The sequence below is a fragment of the Cervus elaphus genome, chromosome 6, assembly GCF_910594005.1.
Source record: "Cervus elaphus chromosome 6, mCerEla1.1, whole genome shotgun sequence".
In the NCBI taxonomy this organism is placed as follows: domain Eukaryota; kingdom Metazoa; phylum Chordata; class Mammalia; order Artiodactyla; family Cervidae; genus Cervus; species Cervus elaphus.
Genome location: NC_057820.1, coordinates 14438230 through 14461328, shown reverse-complemented (window position 1 = coordinate 14461328; position 23099 = coordinate 14438230). Strand labels below are relative to the sequence as shown.

Here is a 23099-nt window from a genome sequence, read left to right as displayed (position 1 = left end):
TTGAAGTATCTATCTTATTTGGCTACATATATCCGTGGTGGCTCAGATGGTAAAGAATCTGCCTGCAACTCTGGAGACCCGGGTTCAATCCCCGGGTCAGCAAGATTCCCTGGAGAAGGGAATGGCAACCTACCCCAGTATTCTTGCCTGGAAAATCCCATGGACAGAAGAGCCTGGTGGGCTACAGTTTTGGGGTCACAAAGAGTCGGACATGACTGAGTGACTGAGCACACGTGTGAAGGCTTAAGAGGGGAGTAAGGACTAGAACATGGCACTCTGGACTCCAAGTCCGGGGTTCTCAGATGGTTTCACAGAACAGGCTGCAGACTGGAAATCTAAAGTCTGGCTTTGGGCCCTGGCTCTGCCAAGTACTAAATACTACTTTGAGCAAATTATTGAATCTTGCCAAACTTCATCTACAGAATGGGAATAACAAGTCCAGTGTCAAAGGGCACCACTGAGGCGGCGAAGCTCTTTGTAAACTCAAAACATACATGTGTAAATGAGTATTATTTCTATTGCTCTGTCTGGTGCTTGCCATCAAGATTATCATTATAGGGACTACTTCCCTGTTGTCCACGGGCTGAGTCCATGCTCCCAATACAGAGGGCCTGGTTTAATTCATGGTCAGGACACTAAAATCTCATATGTCTCAACTAAGGTCCAGTAAGCCAAAAAAAAAAAAAAAAAAAAAATCCCATAATAATAGTATCATTATAGCCATTTATGTCATATATTTTGTGTGAAGGTGAAAGTCGCTCAATAGTGTCTGATTCTTTGAGACCCCATGGAGTACACACTCCATGGAATTCTCCAGGCCAGAGTACTGAAGTGGGTAGCCATTCCTTTCTCCAGAGGATCTTCCCAACCCAGGGATCTTACCCAGGTCTCCCACATTGTGGGCAGATTCTTTGCCAGTTGAGCCACAAGGGAAGCCCAAAAATGTTGGAGTGGGTAGCCTATCCCTTCTCCAGGGAATCTTTCCAACCCAGGAATCGAACCAAGGTCTCCAACATTGCAGGTGGATTCTTTACCAACTGAGTTTTCAGGGAAGCCCTATATTTAGTGTGGTATAAGAGAAATCAGCCTTCAGTGTTCCTTACTTTTTCTCCTCCCCCTTTTCAAGTCTTCTTCCCCTTGTGGATTTCAAGCTGCCCAGGAGTCCTAATTCCAGAATGTGTTCACATTTAGTTCTCTCAGTAAAACCAACTCACTTGCCCTATATTTCACACATTTAAATTCTAGTTTTGCACATACATCTAATCCATCGGTAGGAGATAAAATTTGCAAGTTAGTGTCTTTCTAGTCTTAGTTAAGAGCTATTTTCACATTCGCCTTATCTCAAATGAACTATAGAATGCTGAGAATCTTGGCAGAGCTGTGGAGAAGACATGTGAAAGGATGAGTTTGTTGTATGAGCTTCAGTGGTCAGCTGTGCAGGTTTCTGGGGAGTCAACTTCAACCTTTCTTGCATGGTCCCTGATTCTTTACTGTGTCCCAGGATGGAACTGTGTTTTAGGGGTCTCATGTTTATTTCCACATGAAGTTAAAAACAAAATTTAAAGGAAGACTATGGTTATGTCATTTAGAATGATCCAAGCAGGAAACCACCTTAAGTTTTAATTGTAAAGCAGATGCCTGTATTGTATTTTTAAAGACAGAACTTTGTGGAACCGTCCAGTATCTAGAAGGCAAAAGGCCTTGAGCTCTCCTGCCGTGTTCCACTTTGTCCTTCAGACTAGTCACTGAGCATTTTTGTATTAGCTAATTGATTAGTCACCGAGCTAATTGTATTTGCGACATACTGATCAAAAATAATTTCACAGCCTTTTGCTTCTTATTTTAAGAACTGAACAAGTATACTGATCTGTGTAAATAAGACAGAGTGGAGAACTTTTCTGGGAAATGAGAGATTTTTTAAAACAACAGTCAGACTGGAGACTGTAGAAGGTTTAATTAGCTGATGCTTGCAAAATACTTTGAAAATGAAACCCATGATGTTCTTGCTAAGTATGATGAATACCATTTATTCTTGGGTAAGTAAAAAGACATGTATTTTGAGACAGTCAAATCTGGTGTGCACTCTACAGAATACAAATTGTTATTTTTGCAGAAAGAGCAAATAAAATTCTGTATAAAAATGCAGAAGTGAGAAAAATTTTTGAATATAGAGTTATTATTATTCTTGAAGACTTAAATATGCAGTGTTTATATGAAATTAGATAAATGTGATTTTGCCCAAATGTATGAACTATTCAAAGGCAGCAGCATAGCTGAAAGTAAGGAGCCCTGGAATTTAAGTATAGTATGGAATTGGAAGATCTAAGTCTAGACCTGAACTATATAAAATTTTTAAAAACATTTATTTATTTTTTTGGCTGTGCTGGATCTTAGTTGAGACATGTGGGATCTAGTTCCCTGACCGGAAATCAAACCTGGGACCCCAGCATTGGGAGTGCAGTGTCTTAGCCACTGGACCACTAGGAAAGTCCGCTGACCTGAACTATAAACTTTTTACTAGCCAAGAGACTTTGGTCAAGTCACTGGTTTCTTCATCTACAAACCAGGAAAAACGATAGTAGTTTTCCTATTTATCTCCTAGGGTTGTTTTGAGACTCAAATGTGATCAAATAGTCATTTGACAATTTTACTAACTATAAAAATAAAAAAAGATATCATTTCATTGAAACATTCATAAGGCTAAAGATAGATTAATAACTGTAATAAGTAATAATTCACAGAGACTTTAATTCATCCTTTTACCCAGAGTTCTTAAACTATCATCATTTTTTTTTTTTTGGCTGTGCCACGTGACTTGCAGGACCTTAGCTTTCCAACCAAGGATTGAACTTAGGCTCTTAGCAGTGAAAGCATGGAGTCCTAATCACTGCACCACCAGGGAATTCCCTTCAGTTATTATTTTCTTCCCTTCGTCCCATTTTCCCCCCATGGGAATACAGAGGTTAAAGATGAGAGATGGTGGGGAAATTCAAGGAGAGCTTTTCCTTCTCTTAGAAACAAAATGTCTCATTACCAAATTTATAGAAGAACTCGTCTGGGGTTTTACAAGATGACTGCTGTTTCATAGGTATATTCACAGGTATGTTCTGTTTCATAGGTATGGCCTTTCTGCGGAAGCCCAGGATTTGAAATTTCAAATGCCTGGAGGTCTTCTACTGGCTGGCCCATAGACCACCAAAACAAATATCCAGGTGAGACATTGATATGGCAGAAACAGGTCTTCCATTAAGAACTAAATACCCACGAATGTTAACTCTATTCTAATTCATGTGAGTCACTGTCTTGAGACAATTTCTAACATTTTTCATTTAATATGCATAAACATATGATATAGTAATGATGACTGTAAATTTTTTGCTGCATCTTCCATTGAGAAGTGAAGTCAAATTCTCTTCCCCTTGAATCTGGACTGGCTTTAGTGGCTTACTTGACCAAATGATTGAGGTGGAGGTGATGCCCTGGGACTTTGGAGGTTAGCTCATAAGAAGCCTTGGAATTTTGACCTGAATCTCTCAGAACGTTTTGCTTTGGGAGTTCCAAGCCATTTTGTAAGAGACTGTCGCCCTACTGTAGACACTGTTTAACGACCCCTGCTGACCCCAGCTTTCAAAGCTTGCAAAGGCACAGTGTGTCTGAGTGGAGCCACTATGGACCCTGCAGAGCAGCTCACCTGCCAATTCAGTATCCCTGAGTGATGTGCCCAGACTCTTGACCCACGAAATCTTGAGAAATTGTGCAATAAGTGTTACTTGAAAGTCACAATTTGTAAGCAGCAATGAAGAATTGGCATGGGCATTAAATATCTTGAGTGAAATATTCTTTAGAAGTAGAACACATATACATCAGTGTATTATTTTATTGAAAAAATAGGTTCTCACCCTTGGCTGGTTAATATAGTAACTGAAGCAATGGCTTATCTTTTTTGAGATTTTACTACGTGCCAGGTACAATCGTAAGTATTTCACCCATGCATCATTCATGTATTCCCACTTGTCACCTCACTTCTGCTTCATAGAGTATCCATCCATCCATCCATCCATCCATCCATTCAATGAGAGCTTCCTGCCCATCCTTCTGACCACTGTGCGCAGTTGTGACTGAGGAGCGTGGAAGCCAAAGGATGCAAGATTTTCCAAAGGGGTGGCTTCAACATTCTCAAGGATCTATCTCTTTCTAGCACAGGAGAAATTAGTACATTCTTTCCATCCTGTAGTGTGTAATTGAGGGATTACTTTAACTATATTTAGAGGATCTCCACAGACTTATTTTAGGCAAAACTGTGCAATAATCCTGTTTCGACATCTCTTCATCATTCCTTTCAGAGTTCCTTATCTTACTTTGCCACCCACTAATCTCAAGTGTGCGTGCTCAGCTGCTAACATGTGCCCAACTCTGCGACCCCATGGGCTGTAGCCCGCCAGGCTCCTCTCTCCATGGGATTTTCCAGGCAAGAATACTGGAGTGGGTTGTCACTTCCTCCTCCAGGGGATGTCCCGACCCAAGGATTGAACCTGCATCTTCCATTTGCTCCCACCTGCCTTGGCAGGTGGATTCTTTATCCACAGAGCCACCTCGGTCTCATTTCATAGCTTCATATGGGATGGACTCCTGGAGGCAGTGCTCTGTTCTCTTCCTGAGGCATTTGACAGTTCTCTGGAAAATCATCACCCGTCCCTGCCCTGGGGTGTAGGGAAGAAATGACTTGGGCAGTATTTATTTTTCTTTCCTCAAATCATATTCTGATATCTGTCAATTTCCTCTTTCTCTGTGAGTGTGGGGGTTTCTCATACTTATGTTTATTCATTCCTCTCCCTTTTCTTGCATATCCTTTGAGGCACAGACTTCTGAGTACGGTCAGAGGTGGATGTGCCACAAAGCCAAGAAGCTCAAATTCCAGGGCTCCCTACTTGTGCAGGCTTCTTACAAAACCCTATGCCTGCTTTCAAGTTTTCTATTTTTTAAAAAGAAGGGCCCACACATTGTGTCAACTTCTGGTTCGCAAGTTCTGAATCCACTCCTGAGTAGGGCTCACCTGAAGGCCTGTGGCACTTGTCAATTACAGAATTAATATCTAAGTGATTTGCTTCCTAGGGCTCGTAGCATGACGAGTCACCTTTCAAAGCCGACCCAGCCCCTGAAAGGATCAGTTACATTAGTCCCATTCTTTGCCTGCCTTTAGTTCCTCTCCCAACCCCCTAATTTATTTTGTTCTCAACCTCCTTGGAATGTCTTTTCTCTCAACACCAGGTTCTTAGCTTTCTCCTTTGACTGCTCTTATTTGAATTTCCCTTATTAGTTAAACTCTACCAGCACATAAGACCTCTTTGGATTCAATGGAAATTGTCCCTGCTCTTTTGTGAACAGAGTAAGTTGGTTGTTGAGTTCAGCTAGTTGGGAAAAGAATCTCAAGTGCTTTCGGCTCTGTGAATGTACCAAGAATCATTCACTGGGGTCGTTCTTTTCCAGGATTAAGAAAAACAGCAAGTCATACCTAAGAACAGTTCCAAGTAACCTCATTCTCATGGTGTTGGGGAACAATGGTGGGCTTTGAGGAGTAGTTTTGGGAACCGCTAATGAGAGCACTCACTCCAAGCAGAAGTCCCTTCAGAATTCCGTTCATGGTCACAGGGGCTTCTCACGTGGCCAACATGCTGCATCAGAGAACAACGGCCCACCCCAGTGGTGCAATGTTACTCCTCATCTGCTGTCTGTGAAAGCCGCAGATATAATAAACCCTAATGGATTTTGTGGCTGGGGTTTGGGGAGTTCTTTGAAAACAGAGTGAAACCCTTAGGCTTATTTATGCTGTCAGAGGGGACGTTCTAGAAAATTCTTTCAAGCAAGAAGAAGACACAGCTGGTCTACAGCTGGGCATTCTGCCTTTCCCACGTTGGGAAGAGATTTTGTTCCTCTGAACACCCACACATCTTCCATTTGCTCCCTCAGATTCATTCCACACCCACTCTCTGGCCTTCTTCTTCCTGAGCTGCCCCAGGGCCTGTGTGAACTGCATCAGCAGGTTTTCTTGCATGATGGTTTCTGTTGGGTTCAGCCAATGGGGTGCATTGTCAGGAGAGCTTGGAGGGAAGGAGGAGAGTAAAATCAGGGAATATATTTTCTCAGCACCCTCTTGGTGACTATGTCCCTCACCTGAAGATCAGTGTCCTCCACACAGCATTTTCTGAGTTCAAAAAGTTTTCCTCTCCCCTCTTCATACAAGTTTAGCTCTTAGTAGTGTATTCCTATAACCCCTAGTGACTTCGCTATGCCCTGCTCACTCTTTAGTAAATCACCCCTTAATTTCACTCTTCTCAAATTCCCTGGAGAAGGGAATGGCAACCCACTCCTCTATTCCTGCTGAAAAATCTCATGGGCGGAGGAACCTGGAGGGCTACAGTCCACGGGGTCGCAGAGAGTCAGACACGACTGAAACACAAAGTCCACAAATTCAATTTTCCTGCCTGGATCCATCATTTCCTTGCTGGGACTTTAAACCACACAGTCTTTGATTCAAATTTAGGATTCATGGGTTTAAATATAATTCAGAGCCACTGCCAACAAAACTTCTTCCTGCTCCCCTGTCCTGCCCTGTTTCAAGTCTTTCTATAGTAGCTATAGGGACACACTCAGAATCCTAGAGTTGTTATACAGATTATTAGGATGAAGACATTTGAAATTCAATAGAAGCAAAAAGAAACCTTCTCAGAGCTTCCCTTGTCTAACTAAAAACAGAAAATTTGAGAAGTGAGAACTGTCATATAAATTCCCTCTTCAGTGTGGCTTCTACTCCCAGAAGAGAGACCAAGAGTAAATCTACCATAAGATCTACTCCTCTTCAGGGGAGTTCTATGACTTTGAAGAAGATAGACAAAACACTTATATCTTTATAGACAAGTATCACAAACTCTTATCTCATTTGTTCTAAAAACTATTTGTCTTTCCTAAAGAAATCTTTTTGCTCTTCCCATAGAAGCTGTTTCTCTCCCTTCTCTTACTGCTACTGTGTTAGGTAGGCAAGCCTTTAACAACTTAAGGAAAAAGCAGAGACATTACTTTACCAACAAAGGTCCATCAAAGCTATGGTTTTCCTAGTAGTCATGTATGGATGTGAGAATTGGACTATAAAGAAAGCTGAGTGCGAAAGAATTGATGGTTTTGAACTGTGGTGTTGGAGAAGACTCTTGAAAGTCCCTTGGACTGCAAAGAGATCCAACCAGTCCATCCTAAAGGAAATTAGTCCTGAATATTCATTGGAAGGGCTGATGCTGAAGCTGAAACTCCAATACTTTGGCCACCTGATGCAAAGAACTGACTCATTGGAAAAGACCCTGATGCTGGGAAAGATTGAAAGTGGGAAGAGAAGGGGACGACAGAGGATGAGATGGCTGGATGGCACCACTGACTCAATGGATACGCGTCTGAGTAAACTCCGGTAGTTGGTGGTGGACACGGAAGCCTAGTGTGCTGCAGTCCATGGGGTTGCAAAGAGTTGGACTTGACTGAGTGACTGAACTGAACTGAACTGAACCTTTGTTGGCTTCTGTATATGTGGGAATAACCCTTTTCTCCTATTAATCTGTATTTGGTCAGTTTAATTTGCAGACCCCAATTACTTAACATAAGAGGGTAGAGGAAAAAGTTTTTCCTCCCTTACATATTTTAGCAAGTGCATATATTTCTTTTTAAATGGAACATATCAGTCCTTCTCTTTGGAGACAATAAAAAATACAAGATATTACGTGTGATTAGCTCTCAATTAAGATGATTTTACACAGGATTTGAAGGTGTTATAGAATAGAAGAATTTTAGAAAGAAATATGGGCAACTAGCTCTGGGAATGTTTTGTGTTGGAACTTGGCATTTTTCACTTTACTCTTCCATTTCCCTTTTCATGCAGTCTCTAGAATGTCCTGACACCAGGATTAATCTGGAGACTTGGGAAGTAAATGAGTCTCTCTGTTCTTTTCCTTTCCCACACCAAAGGAAACACAACTCATTAGCTTAGGCTGACTGAACACTTCTAAGAATACTGGTTTTAGATGATTAGTCCCAGAATGTGTAGAAATTTGCCTAATCAAGAGTAATCTACTTAGCCAAATTAAAACAAAATTGTATTTTGGGTGAAAAATACTGCACAAGGGAATCTGTTGTTAATTGTTTTTGGACAATGGCTATTTTGGGTTTCATGGCACTGATACGTACACACCGCATTCAATAACTGGCTATGGATCTCTAGAGATATTAACCCCTCTAACAAGACGCTGGGAAGTGTGAGATGAGTTGGCCACCTCCAGCCATGACCACGACATCAGAACTTACTCTGGCCACCATCTAAACACAGGATTTGGGAAAAATAAAACAACAAAGAACCAAATTTAGAGTAAGCATGGGCTGGAATTGTGTGCGTCACCTTTTGAGAAAGAAAAGAAGTTAATTATATCCAGATCTCAGGCCATGGTAATCTCCAACTTTCTACCCAGGTTATTTTTCAAATTATAAGAAAACATTTATTTTTGAAATCAATCACTTTGCATTGTTTTCCTATCACAGAAAGACATCAATCATCTGTTTTTATAGGTGAGCTGATGCCGGTACTTTCCACCTCTCTGTCCCCCTGTACTTATCTAAAAAGATACTGATGCAAGACCATTGGGTATGCCAAGGTCTATGCCAAAAAGCTCTAAGCTCCTGGTTTAAAACAAAAGCTTCCCGTAGTTTTCTCTGCCTATATTTTAGAAATCATTGAAATGTTGTCCTAGAAAGAGCTTAATCTATATCCCCTTAAAAGCTTGCTGTTATGTGTGCTGGAACCGGGAAGCAAGGAAGAAAAAGAGAAGGAACGAAGACACTCGGGGTTCAGCATCTGTGTTTTGTTCCTTGTGAATTCCAACAGAATGCTTTGTCGATTTAGAGTTAGCTCAAAGTTGTTTGGTTCCCAATAAAAGGCTGCAAAATCTACTGCACAAATGGTTTGAGAGTTAAAGATGATTCCACTGTGCTAAGGCAGCGTGAGGGACTTTCCTGGTCAAGTATCCACCTGCCAATGCAGGAGACATAGGTTTGATCCCTGGGTCAGGAAAATCCCCTGGAGAAGGAAATGGCAACCCGCTCCAGTATTCTTGTCTGGGAAATCCCACGAACAGAGCATCCTGGAAGGTTACAGTCCATGGGGTCACAAAGAGTCAGACACGACTTAGCGAATAAAGAGCAACAACAAGAGAGGCAGTATGAAGATTTGACCAATCGTGATGTCTTGAAACCAGCTACAGGTTTTCATAATCAAGATCCATAATCAAGATCAATTCTGACTTCTATAGATTTTAGGTCATCTTCCCTCTGTGTCTCTATCATTTTATACAGATAATTAGATAACTCAACTTGAATCACGTAAAAATACATTACTTTGGGGGCTATTGAGGGTCACTCGGAATGGTGGATTCTTATCCTTGTTTATTTACTTTTATTAACTCTATGGGCATAGCAGTATTATGAAACTATGGTAAACTTTGTGCTGTGATTAGTCTCTCAATTGTGTCTGATTCTTTGTGACCCCATGGACGGTAGCCTGCCAGGTTCCTCTGTCCTTGGAGATTCTCCAGGCAAGAACACTGGAGTGGGTTGCCATGCCCTGCTCCAGGGGATCTTCCCAACCCAGGGATTGAATCCAGGTCTCCCGCAGGTGGATTCTTTACCATCTGAGTCACCAAGGAAGTCCAAGAATACTTGAGTGGGTAGCCTATCCCTTCTCTAGGGGAGCTTCCTGACCCGGGAATCGAACCAGGGTCTCCTGCATTGCAGGTGGATTCTTTACCAGCTGAGCTACCTGGGAAGCCCATGGTAAACTTTACCCTATTATAAAACAGAACAGAACAGAACAAAACAAAAGCATTTGTGTGTTCTTGTTCTGCGCGTACTCAATTAAGAACATATGAGTTGAGCTTCCCTGGTGGCTCAGTGGTAAAGAATCCACCTGCCAAGGCAGGAGACATGAGTTCAATCCTTGGTCTGGGAAGATCCCTCATGCCTTGAAGCAAATAAGCCCATGAACCACACTATTGAGCCTGTACTCTAGAGCCTGGAAGCTGCAACTCCTGAAGCCCACACACCCTAGAGCCTGTGTTCTGCAACAAGAGAGCCCACCGCAATGGGAAGCCCACACACTGCAATGAAGACCCATCAGAGCCAAAAGTAAATAAATAAATAAGTGACCCCTTGGAAAAAAAAAACTTGCAAGTTGATTGGATGCTCCTTCTAAAAATATTGCCCATTTTGGGGGTTAGGCTGCAAATCTGGGTCTTACACTTGTTCAGTGGACTAGAGTGATTATGTGGTAGCAATAATGATGTGATTGGAATGTGGTTGGTAGTTTCATTGTTTCAACAATTACAGACTTTAGCCAGGTATTTGTAAAATATGTGTTTCCATAAATGACTATCTTGAGAAGTGTCTCCATTTATCTCAATTAAGTTTTAGGAATTTGGGGTGACCCTTCTTAAAGCAGCATGGCAGTTTCTCATTATCCTCAAGGGAATGAGTTGGCTGAAAGGGTGGCATGGGGCATTAAAGATGTTAGGAAAAGGACTTCTCTAGTGGTCCATCCATTGGTTAAGACTGAACTCCCAATGCAGGGGGCCCAGGTTCGATCTCTGGTCAGGGAACTAGATCCCAAATGCAGCAACTAAGACCTGGAGCAGCCATATAAAGAAATGAAAATCAATAAATGTTAAAAAAGATGTCAGGAAAAGATTATAGGAAGATATTGACTCTACAAACTCACTATTTTTTTTTTCTTGTTTGACATGACATTCCACATTCATTCAAAAAGAGAAGTCGCTTTGCAGAATCAAGAATGTATACATGGAGGATTTGCTTTGCTCAACTAATGGATCCTTGAGACAGGAGTTTAGAAACTCCTGGGATCAAATAAGAACATATTTTTCCTTCTTATGGGAATGGGAGTAGTAATAGTATGACCATTGTTCCTAAACAAGGCAGGTCAAGATCACTGCAACTTTTCCGCAAAGTTGCTTAGGAGAGAAGACAGAACACAGACACATCCTCAAGTCTGAAACCGCGTTGTTGAGTTTCCTTTTGTATCTAAAGGATTAGCTTTCACGGTGGGAGAGGTTGTAATTGGATTTCACCATGAAAGGAGATTGTAATTAGATTTCTCAGCAGGTCTATGAGTTCTGTCACTGGAAAAAAAAAGAAAAGGGTCTGAATAATCTTCCCTCTAGCTAGAAGGGTAGCCCAGCCAAGCCTGCAGAGATTGGTCTGAAAGAAACGGGTAGAATGGGCCATGTGGGTGTCAGCTACCCTTGACCTCTGATAGACTAATGTCAGCTCTGGTCTCCAAGACGAAGTGTGTGGTCCTTCAGGTTGAGGCTAGAAAGCAGTGTAAGTAACAGCTAAATATTGCTTGGCATTTGATAGGAAACATGGGACATTCCTCCGAATGAAGCCCTCTGACTCTTGGTCTGTCTCTTGGTTTCCTAAAATTTCTACCTCTTAGAGAAGGCAAGGGCACCTAAAGTTTGGCATATTCTAGAATTTGGCATTCTCCATCTAGATTTAGACGGAATTTAAACAAACAACCAGAAAACATTTTGGGCACTGTGGTTCATTTTGAGTTCTTATTTGTATTGGTTCCTTTTTCGTTTCCATAATATTTTCTAGAAGTTTAAATTGGAATAGGATTGGGTCAGAGTAGGTATTGTATTTGATTTATTTTCAGTTCCTATAGATTTTTTAGAAAAGAACATGAGTTTAAATTTACATTTAAAATGTCACATTTTATTTAAGTTCTGCTTGTTGCCTTGCCATATAAATCTACTTACTCCAAACATCTATCTCCATGGGGTACTCCGTATCTTGCTATATCTCTTCTCTCTTCTTATCCCCCTGCTCTTTCTTTTTCTCCTAAGCATTGACAAGCTGTCTGACCACTGAACTGGAATGGAAACATGGCCTTCCATGCCTTTAAATTCAGGAATGGGCTTGGAGTCTACTCTTTTCCATCTCTTGAGTTGGCTATGTCAACTCCTTGGAAATCTTAGTGCTGGCAGTTATTCTTCCAAGTTTTTCTGATTGAACTGTCCTCATGTTGACTCGAGTTCCCCAGGCAGCCAGTATCTACTCTACCATTGTTGGCTCCTTCGTTGGCAGCCTCAGCCAAACTTGTAAGTCCTACTCCTTCTCTTTGAGAACTAAGAAACGTCCTTTACCATTTTCGGTTTTCAAGGCAGATGATGACTACTTGATCTGATCATCTTGCCTCATTGGAAGTAAGAAGAACTCAGCAGGACATAACATATGCCCTAGGAAAAAGCACTGACCGTTTTCCCTGTTACTTCACTTTTCTTCTTACTGTTAGTAGCTTGTTTCCCGGAGTATGTACGTCCACACTTCCAAATAAGGCCAGGTATCTTTTGTGAAGTTTGTTTATATCAGGGGAAGACTGTAGGCTGCTATTTTTAGTAATTATTGCAACTATGGAAAAATTTCCCTTCAAGGGAATGGAGTGAACAAAATGGTTATTATAGATACTTCATAATGAGACTCCAGCAGAACATTCTCCTCCACCCTGCCTTTACACATAGCCAAAGGCTTTGTTATCAGAGAGCAAATCCCTTAGTCACATTTTGGCTAAGGTATACATGTTGTTACCTGATCCAGAGTAAACTCTGTTGCTTCAGGGCTTTTAAAGTATTAGTGAATCTCTTGGGAGAGCTCTATAGCTGGGTGTTACAGTAATCTGAAGGATTAAGAAAGATGGCTTTCTATTTTGAGTTCTCTGCTGAATCACCATTTGACATCAAAGTGTTCCAGACTTGCTAGTGTATGATACACTCAGACTCAAAGATGCAGACTTTTCTAAGGCTCTGACCTTCACCTGCCTGTCATCTTGACCAACTGAACCTACATCACTTTGGAACCAAGGTCCATATAGTTAAATCTATGGTTTTTCCAGTAGTCATGTACAGATGTAAGAGTTGGACCATACAGATGTTGAATTGGACTCAACAAAGGTGTTTCAGACTTGAGGATGTGTCTGTGTTCTATCTTCTCTCTTAAGCAACTATGCAGATGTAAGTTGGACCATAAAGAGCATGGAAGAATTGATGCTTTCAAAATGTGGTGTTGCAGAAGACTCTTGATAGTCCCTTGGACAGCAAGGAGATCAAACCAGTCAATCCTAAAGGAAATCAACCCTGAATATTCATTGGAAGGACTGGTGCTGAAGCTAAAGCTCCAATATTTTGGCCACCTGATGCAAAGAGCTGACTCTTTGGAAAAGACCATGATGCTGGGAAAGATTGAGGGCAGGAGGAGAAAAGGGCGACAGGATGAGATGGTTGGCTGGCATCATCGACTCAAGGAACGTGAGTTTGAGCAAGCTCTGGGAGACGGTGAAGGACAGGGAAGCCTGGCACGGTGAAGTCCATGGGGTCGCAAAGAGTTGGACAAGACTGAGCGACTGAACAACAACAGCAGATGTGAGTCAGCAACTTAGCAGCAGCAGCAGCAGGCAGGGATAGATACGGTTCATACCCATTGGATCTTCAACTCTAACCAGAAGTGAATATTAAACATGATTCAAGCAGAGGATAGGGCTGCCCTGGTGGCTCAGAGGTTAAAGCGTCTGCCTGCAATGCGAGAGACCTGGGTTCGATCCCTGGGTCGGGAAGATCCCCTGGAGAAGGAAATGGTAACCCACTCCAGTATTCTTGCCTCGAGAATCCCATGGATGGAGGAGCCTGGTGGGCTACAGTCCACGGGGTCGCAAAGGGTCAGACACAACTGAGCGACTTCCTTTTCCTTCCCTTTCAAGCAGAGGATAAGTACTTTTATTGCTTAGGGAAGAGGGTGTTATGGGGACCTGCATAGGCTTCATGTCTCCCATGCTCTACCTCTCAGAGGAGCCGGCTTTCTCTCTGTCCCTCAAATATACCACGATACCTCCTGCTACAGGGTCTTTGCACAAAGTACTGACACACTCAGAATTCTTTTGCCAGCACCCACTTGCCCCGACCACTACCATCCAGCACACACAGTTCTCATAGAGTTAATCTTTGTTTAGCCTTTGGATCAAGGGAAGCCATCACTGACCTTGAATAGAGGTCAGTTTCCTTATATACTTTCTTAGAACAAAGGTGCTTTGCCTTCCTAACACTTATTAATCAGCATATAATTATGCACAGTTCATGCTCCATATAATGCAAACACCCCCCGCCCCAAATCAAGCCACAAAAAAAGAGGGATTTGCCTTATATTCTAGTACTTCTGATGTCTCCTGCATAAAAGGTCATGGTCTCAATTATTTCATTTTCAGCAACAAAGTACCATTTCAGGCAAGCAGCCTGAAATGATCTCAAGCAAGGCTTATTTTTGATCTTAAGAAGGTCACCTGGACAAGAAAAAAGGAGATGAAGATATTTAAAGCAGATTTAGTAATTATTCCTGAGGCATGACTTCATTTTTGCAAGTGTTGGAATCACACTGTTTTAGAAAACCACACTTTATAGACTCAGGTGGTTTTAAATAAGCCCTTTAAAGAGCACTGGAAAAAAGTCATGTAGTAGGTAATTAAATGTAGAGATCATAACCAGAGGATGAGAATTTATGCTTGGGGCTCAAATCTGCAGCAGCAGCAGATTTCTGAGAAGTGACTTGCAGAAGACAGATGATGCACTATTCTCTATTAGATAATTACAGAGTGGATCCAGTGAACACAATGATGCTAAAGATACACAGAGAGAGTTTTAAAAACATTGTTTCATGAAACAGGAGAATGGAAAAATCATTTTTAGAAGCATAAAATATTCTAAGTGATATGGGATTTAAAATAGCATATTTGTAACAATAGAGTAAGTGTCCTAGGTATGCGTTACAATGTATTATCCATCTGTGCATTTATGCTGGCCAAAGACTTTGGCTGAGGATCTTTTCATTAGAAAAATGAAGAGCTCTCTTCATTTGTTTGAGGTCACCTTATGTTTGAGCAAATGTACTTTAAAAAAAAAAAATTATCAAAGTCTAGTTGAATTACAATTTTGTGTTAATTTCTGCTATACAGAAAAGTGATTCAGTTATACACGCACACATATATGTTCTTTACAAAAATATATATTTTTCCACTTTTTGTTACTGCGATGGTTTGATTATCACCTGTCTCCCTAACTACATAGTAAGTGCCACAAGAACACAACCCTTCTCTGTTTGCATCTATAGTCTTCCAGGCATTTCAAACAGAACTGCTGTTCATTCATTCAGCTGTGTCCAACTCTTTGTGACCCTGTAGACTGCAATACACCAGGCTTCCCTGTCCTTCACTATCTCCCGGAGTTTGCTCAAACTCACGCCCGTTGATTTGGTGATGCCATCATATCAGTCGTTTGAGACATAAGATAAAAATATTTGTTTCATGACCTGAAAAAATAAGTAATATTTCAACACTGAAGAAACTAAAATGGAATTTTTTTTTTGTTTTTTTGACTGTACCATATGGCAAGCAGGATCTTAGTTCCCTGACCAGGGATCAAACCATGCCCAAACCAGTGTGTGGTGGAAGCACAGAGTCTTAACCACTGGTCAGCCAGAGAACCACTGGTCTACCAGAAACTTTAAAAAAAAAAAAAAAAAAAGCATTTTAATGAAAGATACCTTTTGCCCTAGCATTAATTGAGAAGAATCTTTTTTACTCTTTATAAATGTAAAAATCCTCAATTATTCCCTTTTATTCTCTTAAGATACTCAAGGGTTCATGTTTAAACAGTGGCAATTCTGAGGCCTGTTTTCATTGTAGTTTACTTACTGGGAGATTCAAGGTTCAAAAAAGGTCTCATTCTTATCAGAGTTAGACCTAATGAGAGGAGTATTAAAAGGGCTTCGACTTCTTGAGCACTTCCATCCATTGTTTCAGTGAACCCTACAACAATCTATGAGTTAGCTGTTATTCCCACTTAAGACTCCAGGGAAACTGAGGCTTGGCGAGCTTTACAGCCAACCTTTACCACTGGGCAGAATCTGCAATAAAAGTCTTACACACAGTAGCTCATTCAATTCCCATGACAATTTTATGACCACTATTATCTCTCTTTTATATATGGGAGGAGGAGGTGAAGAGGGGAGAAGATAAAAATCTGGAGAGTCTGAGTGCCAGGATTCTAGGAAACCTACCCCTGTATCATACCCCTTGATTGATAACCACTTGGATAAACGCATGGTGAAGCTGGGAGGAGGTAGTGGGGACTCGGAAAATGGCTCTATTGTGGGGCGTGCAGCCTGTGCTAGAAAGTGAAAGTCCTTGCTTTTTTTTTCCTCCTTGGCCTTCCTGGTGGTTGTTCCCTGCACTCCACAGTAAAATGGTCAGCGTTTAGTAACTTTCTTGTTCATTGTCTTTACATCCATTCATTGACTCTTTAAAGGAAATGTTTGGCTACTGCCACTGGTGTACATAAGTTGGTTGCATAATAGGAAGGAAAGAAGCCAGGACGGGAGGCTCCATTTCTAAAGAAGGCTTTTTAAAGCCGACTAAGAGTGATTTCACAGAGAGGGTTGTGAAACTCGAGTCTCTCTATACGCTTTCATTGCTATGACGACAGGAGGCTCCTGCTGCATGTAGCCAGAAAAAGCAGCTGACATTTCGGTCCTAGGAACATAGGGGAGAGGTTTACAAAAACAAAAAACAAAACCCAAACCCTGGCGTGTGAATTTCAGTTAGAGAGAGAGAAAGAAAAAACTACCCCTGAGAGCAAGTCAAAACCCCTATTCTTGCCTTTAGAAAAGATAAGAAAGGAGAAATGTTGGGGCCTTCTCTCCCATCCAAGTAGCCAATAAAACAGATTGAGCACAAAGCCCCATTTCGTCTCACCCTTCTTAACAACAACCTGAAACAGAAAGCTCACTTTGGTTTCACTTGACTTGGCCATTATGAAGCAACTAATTGATAAAGCAGTAATACTTTATGCTGAGCTTCCCCCCACCACCCCCCGCCGCCACCCACCCACACACAAGGGAATTCACTAGGGTCAGATTTATTTATTTTTTCATTTCTTTGGATCAAGAGACAATTCAAAGAATATTTCTTTCTTGACCCCCAATTTTACTGCAAGAAAAATTATTCCAAGTGTGTAATCAAACACTTCCTCACTAGATTGGGGTTGACCCATATACAATATTGATATTATGTATAAAACAGACAATTGATGGGAACATACTATATAGCACAAGGAACTCTACTTAGTGCACTGCTGCGACCTACATAGAAGGAAAATCTAAAAGGAGGAGATATATGTATACATGTGGTTGATTTCTTTTGCTGCGCAGGAGAAGCTAACACAACATTGCAAAACAACTATGTTGCAATAAAAATGAATTAAAACAAAAACAAAAACTTCTTCACTCTGTGTCTAGTATTCTGCCAGGTGCTGTACCTGACATTAAAAAAACATCTTATTTAAATCCTACAACGACCCTAGTGTAGGCATTATTATCAACATTTGCCTAATGGATGGGTAAATTCAGTCCAGAATGTGTGACATGACCCCCCAAGCTCACACAGCCCGTAAGAGGCAGAAGTCAGGATTTAAACTCAGGTGTATAAGGCACTGAAACCCATGCTCTGCCTACTCTTCTGGGCATAGACCTGGCATTTACATTTTATTTTACAGCAAGTGTGTAACTACAAGGAAGAAACCCTGAGGGAAAACCTGGAGTAAATTCCCTTTCTACAGAGTTCCATTAGGAACATATAGGTAGTCTAGTGCTTTCATATTAGCTATGATTGATAGATTGATTCAAATGTATCAGGCATAGTTAATTTCCTCTCAATTCTCACAACAGATCACTAAGCAGTAACCAATCTTAAGATCCCGATTTCCACAAATGAGGGCATTGAGGATCAAAGAGTCATTTTCACAAAGTCACAGACCCTGGTAAAACCCAGATGTAAACCAGATTTGTGTGTTTAAAGAGCCCATGATCTTACTCACTTTATAATACCATCTCCCTACAATCAGTCAAGCCCATACCACACACTCTATTCCCCAGACTTCTGACCATCTTTTGATGCCCAAGATAAAAATCAGGTTAGCCTCAGATGGTACCACCATTGCAAGCACAGCCCTTGGGGGAAGATGCGCTGTGGGCCTTGTGTGAACCAGTTTCTAGCCAAATTGGACATCCCTTGGGCAGCCAGGCCTACAGGGGAAGCTCCTCTGTAAGGGGCTTCCTTTTGGGGGCTTCCTTCTCCTTCACTGGAGGTTGTTCCAAAATGATATGTGGAGTCTGAAAAACAGTCACTTATATTCTTGGGGGGAAAAGATTCCCAACACATTCTGGACCCTGTGCTAAACAAATAAAATAGCAATGTTTTACATTACAGATCAACTGAATAAAAATAACAAGCAGTTGAGAGGAAATGAAATGAAAAATGTTTGAAACTGTCCAGACACATCACTATTCATTTCATTTATGTCATCACTATTTATTATTTTTACTTAGTTGATAAGTGAAACTGTGCCTGAGTGCCTATTGGGGATTAAACACCAAAGGATCTGGAAAGGAAAGCCCAGGTCTTGAATTGCTAAATGGCTGTACAAAAATTCCCTGAAAGAAAATAAACAAGATTCATTAATAACATGTATATATTCTTTTCCAAAATGTGGAAAGCAGCACTGGATGGTCAGTAGATGAAACAGACTGCTGTGCTTTGCTGGATCTTACTGAATGGACAGAAATATAAACTTAAATCTTTCCTGAAAGGGGTGTCCTTTTTTTTTTTCAATAGTCATAGTGAATGGTAATCATAACCATCAGGGTTGAGCTGAATAAGCTGTGAACTGAAAAAGACTGATATCCATGAGAAAGGGGAGAATAAAAAAAAACCGATTTCTGCTGACTTGGACCAAATGAACATTTCTATTCAGCGTACTTAGGCCCTGGGCCAGAGGGGAGCGCGGATATAATGCCAAGGTGACATATTTAACCTCTTTGCAGATTAATGGCAGTTCAAAAGGGATACACTCTCTGCAAGACCTCTTGGTTATAGTATCAACAACGTTGATCTGCAGTTGAAAGCACGATTTTCTCCTGCAGGGTGACCTCTAATTCCCAGGAGGAATGAGGGAGCATGGCTTGCATTATTGTTTTATTTTAGAAGATAGAGTCAGAAATGAAGGTACCTTACAATATATGAGTTATGATAATTTTTTAGCTCTTTGATTCCCCTCCCCCTTAATCCCTTCCTAAATAAGACATTATTAGGAATTAGGAATTTTGTGTATGTGAGTATGTATCCTAAAAAATAATGGAAGGAGACCAGAGACAATGAGTCAAAAAACTCTAAAAGGGAATCAGGAAAAAAAATAGTCACAATAGCCAAAGAAATTATCAAAGATGAATATAATACTATAGAAATTTTCTTATCTTTTGGAAAAGCAAAATGTTCCATTTCTACACTGCTGTTAGGTAAAAGACTGGTACAGTGGTGATGATTGAATAACTTCAGATAACTTAAACAGGGAAAACACCCAAATTACTTTGATTTGAAAGTTTATTTTTAACAACCATTTTCCTTTTGATTTATTTAGTACAGTTAGTCAAGTATTTCTGCAAAACACATTTCAGGATTTCAGACTTCACCAAGATCTGAATGCTAGTCTGGCCAACAATATTTTTACATTTCTAAGCATCATTTATTAGTATTTGTTCTTTAACCATAGGGAAAAAAACACGAATTCTAGTGTTAAAATTCCCTAGTAAGTAGTTTTTCTGTAAATCATGCAAAAAGATTTTTTTTTTCATTGTTCTTGTTAACAAGTGGTTTTGTATTAGGCAAAAATATTAGATTTCTCTATCCGATCATGCAAACTAGGTTATCAAATACAGTTAAGCCGATACAGTAAACTTCTTAAAATTTACCTTCAGGTAGGTGGCTGGACCCAGAGCCTTGGCAGAAAATTGCAGCCGAATCCTGTCTTTGCACACAGCCTGGAAATAAGTTTGACAAATGCCCAATACTGTTTAAATCTCTCCTTGTTTAGCTCTGCTTCTTTGCCCAGAAACACATTCAGGTCTACTGGAGTTGAAATTCTGCTGCTCTGTCAACTCGTCAGGGTCTGAGGTGACAGACGAATTCGGAGGTTGGCACTGGGACGTATTTCAGACTGTCATCGTTTTTTTTTTGTTGCAGATTCCCGCAGTTCTCGGGCGGTCCAGCCTCTCCCGAGGAGGGCGAGGGTGCGCTGAGCGTCGCAGGCAGTGGAGACCCGCGGGAAGGAGCTCAGTCTGCCCGAGAGAATGGGGTTAACTGTCCTCCCCTCAAGCTCTTGTTCTCAGAGGCTCATAACTTGGCCAGAATATAAGCACTTGGCTCCTTATGCTTTTTTTTTTTTCCCTCCCCTTCTCTTTTTCAAACAACTCTAAAAGGTTTTACAAGCAGGATCTCTTTTTTTGGGGGGGAGGGGGATGGTGTTTAATTTTAAAAGAGACTGAAAAGAGACTCCATGCTGTGGTTTCTTCCTAAAGGAAATTGTGGGGGAGGGGGTGGTGGTGGTGGGGAGGTTAAGGAAGGGAAAAGAATAATCGTAGCAGATGCATTTTTACCTCCCCTGTGCAAAAACTGTTCTCACGAATGCATCTGAATTTAGTATCAGCAGGATATTGCAGGTACTTTAACCTTTTCAAAAGATGACCTTCAGAAATTTACATATATATGAAGCATTATTCCTTCATAGTATGGATCGCTTATATGCTGATCCAGAAATGTTGCAGTTCATAAACTATTCTTTCCGCAACAAAACTCCCTACCATAACCCCCTGTATAATGTGTGATCTGTAAGAGGGAGCTTTCCCATGAAATAGACTTTGCATTTTCGTTACTTCTATATGTGTCTCATCTCTTCCACTGCAACTTCTACATTTATTGGACATTTGTTATGTGTCAGACACTGGTTAATAGTTTTTTATGCATCCATCTCAGCTGATCCTGCCAAGCCTGCAGGAAGTGACCATCACGTCCATTTGATGATAGTGTGGTTTGGTGGGAAAGTCTGCACGTTTGAGGCCACACTACGTGGGTTTGCACATTGGTTCCTAACTGTGTATGACCTGGGATGAGTCACATAATGTCTCTAAGCTTCAGAATCCTTATCTATAAGATGGGGATATAGATAAGGAGATGATAATAGTGTCCATCTCAGGCAGCTGTTCTGCATCGTAAGTAGGTAAATACCTCCTGCCACCCAACAGATCCTCAAATGTTAGTGATTATGCTTTACATAAGGAGATGGGAGCTTGGTGAAGCTGAGTGACTTTTCCAGGGTCTCTAGCTTGTAGGTTGTGGGGCAGGATTCCAACCCAGCTACCTTGCTGACCGATACTACTCAATATCTAGGCTCTAACACCTCCTTCTCAGTGAGCTGCGAGGTCCCTGAGGGTGGAAACGTGCCTCTGTCTTTTCTCCATGTGCCTAGCGCAGTGCTTGGCGTAAAGTGAATGTTCCATTAACATTAGGTAGGTCAGAGTTTAATGTAGCTTTAAATTTTACTACACCAAATTTTATTATGCCAAAATCAGCACAAAAGCCAAACAACATTATCAAAAAGAAGGAAAAACCCCACCTGTAATTCTAGGCAAATACACCCTCAGACAATTGTCTTCAGTCACTTCAGAAACATTGGCCCTATTTATTTTTCAGATTGCTGCAAGAGAAAGGTAATAAGAATTATCTCAGTTTTGCAGTTGGGAAAATTTGGGAGCAGAGGAAACTGGGCAAGTTGCCTAGGAACTGCAAACAAGTCACGGTGCAGCTGGGAACTGTCTCAATGTCTCTGCAATCAGGATCGCTTGTTCCAGACCGCCTTGCCAGGCGCAGGATGAAATGACGTGATGTCCTTTTGCCTCAGACAATGGGATGTTTTTCCTTAGCCAAGGTCTGGGGTGTGAGCAGTCTCCTCAGAGAAGGATCAATGGGGTGGGCTGTGTTAGCCTCTGGTTCTTCTCTGCCTCTGCACACATCTGAGTCTGAGGAGTGTGGGAGACATGGGCACCATTTCTTCAAAAGCTCTGAGGACCTCAGGTGTGGTGGGACTCTTACAGGGTACGTGTGTGAGAGCTAAGTCACTTCAGTCGTGTCCAACTCTTGTGACACCATGGACTGTAGCCCGCCCGGCTCCTCTGTCCATGGGATATCTCTCCAGGCAAGGATACCAGAGTGGGCTGCCATTCCCTCCTCCAGGGGATCTTTCCAACCCAGGGAAGGAATCACATCTCTTAAGTCTCCTTCATTGGCAGGCAGGTTCTTTACTATTAGTGCCACCTGGGAAGCCCTACAGGGTACGTAGGACAAGCGTTACTGAAGGTCAAGCTTTACTGAAGATTTTACCTGGAAAGGCTAAAGGGAATTTTCTCTGGGACCTAAAGTGTTAACTTCTTGTAACAACATTCCCTGTTTGTTTGACATGGTTTCATGAGATTGGTTTCAGGTAATTACATCAATTCAATGAGAATGTAGGGAAAGTTTCAGCTGCAGGGCTATGGGGAAAAGATTTGACCAAGAAAACTATTTTTTCTAATACTAAAATTGATATTTTATGTACTTACCAAATGATCCTAATAAAATTTCTTACAGAAATCTGTTAACATAACAAATAACTTGGTTAGAGCAAACTGGATTTATCTCTCAAATGTAAATATGTATCTAGGGAATTTGTAGGTGGCCAACCTTGAGAATTTTGACTCAGGATTTTGTTCTAGGTCTTATTAATCTATAATGATAAAAAGACCCATTGTATTTTTTACAACTAGATAATAGAGAAAAGAGGGAGTGTGTGAATTTAGTAAAAGGGCCTTGAATCCACAATATCTAAGTATGACTTTATTTTGGGAATGTTTATGGGCAGATATCCAAACTAATTGTTTCTAAAATTGTTGTTTCTAAAATAGTTTACAGCTCATGAAGCTGAGGACAATAAGCCCACACCAATACCGCACTAACAGATGGAGCTGTGGAAGGGATTTAGAAACTTATCCAGTATGTAAATGTGATGGGAGAACTTTGATAAAAAGGAGCTTAT

The 23099-nt window shown here is 41.1% G+C and overlaps 1 protein-coding gene across 1 annotated transcript in view; it reads right to left on the bottom strand.

The window, feature by feature from the left end:
- SPARCL1 (SPARC like 1) overlaps positions 1 to 20665 on the bottom strand; it is a 52052-nt gene extending 31387 nt beyond the window's left edge. The window contains exon 1 of the mRNA XM_043906231.1: positions 19945 to 20665. The gene's annotated coding sequence lies outside the window, so the exon portion shown is untranslated. The remainder of the gene's footprint in view (positions 1 to 19944) is intronic.
- Between the last annotated feature and the right edge of the window lie 2434 nt (positions 20666 to 23099).